Consider the following 1,222-nt stretch of genomic DNA (forward strand, 5'->3'; position numbering starts at 1 on the left):
TATATATATATATATATATATGTATATGTATGTATGTATGTATATATATATACACTCATACACACACGCACATACTTAATTCTTCATGTGTGTTGTGTATTCCCTTTTCGACTAATTTGATTTCTTTTACATCCTACTACACATGGCACAAAGACAAAATGAATCCAGTTGTTTCGCCTGCTAGAAATTATGTTAGGTCTCTTCACAAATTTCATGTCAGCATCCAATAAATGTGTACGATAACCGAGTCCTGGATATATATAAATAGAGAAGACATCATGTTCGCAGTAGGAACGCTGGTTGGACAACAGAAATTCGACATAAAACACCAAGTTGATAAAGAAATCGTGTTGGCAATCAAACACTCCGGCTTTCAGGACTTATTTTTTCGGTTTAGTTCATTAAAGCGTATTGTAGCCAAGTCATGAGATTTTCAACTTAATTTTGTGTCTCTTTACTGTCTCTTTGCCAATAAGCAAAATTAATTATGGTGCTCTCGATATATTAAATTCAATTTCCTAAATGATGTTTATAGCAAGTACGTACACAAACTTACGTGCATACACAAACTTACATACATATACATACCCAGATACAAACTCAGTCTTTTAATAGTTTAGTGATTTTAACCATATCGACACCTGTATATAATTAAGACTGTTATTGTATTGTTAAATTAAAACTTTTACAAAAGACAAAAGTCTACGGACCGATTTTCATGCTACACGCACACACACGTGCTCGTGCGAGCATAGACGAATATGCATGTAAGTATGCTCTCAATTTGTTCTAACTTTGTTCTATTTTGCTTATGACAATCGAATTAGTTCGAATTATGTGTCCATTACTCCAATAGAGGGCTTTGAGAGAGAATCTTTTCGACATGACAAAGAGTAGCCAAAGGCCTTTAACGGATTCAAATATCTATCTATCTATCTATCTATCTATCTATCTATCTATCTATCTATCTATCTATCTATCTATCTATCTATCTGTCTGTCTGTCTGTCTGTCTATCTATCTATCTATCTATCTATCTATCTATCTATCTATCTATCTATCTGTCTGTCTGTCTGTCTGTCTGTCTGTCTATTTATCTGTCGGTCTACTGTCTGTTTGTCTGTGTCTGCCTGTGTGTCTATCTATCTGTCTGTACATACTATGTATGTATGTATGTATGTATGTATGTATGTATGTATGTATGTATGTATGTATGTATGTAT

Source organism: Octopus bimaculoides, chromosome 4, assembly GCF_001194135.2.
Source record: "Octopus bimaculoides isolate UCB-OBI-ISO-001 chromosome 4, ASM119413v2, whole genome shotgun sequence".
Lineage (NCBI taxonomy): Eukaryota > Metazoa > Mollusca > Cephalopoda > Octopoda > Octopodidae > Octopus > Octopus bimaculoides.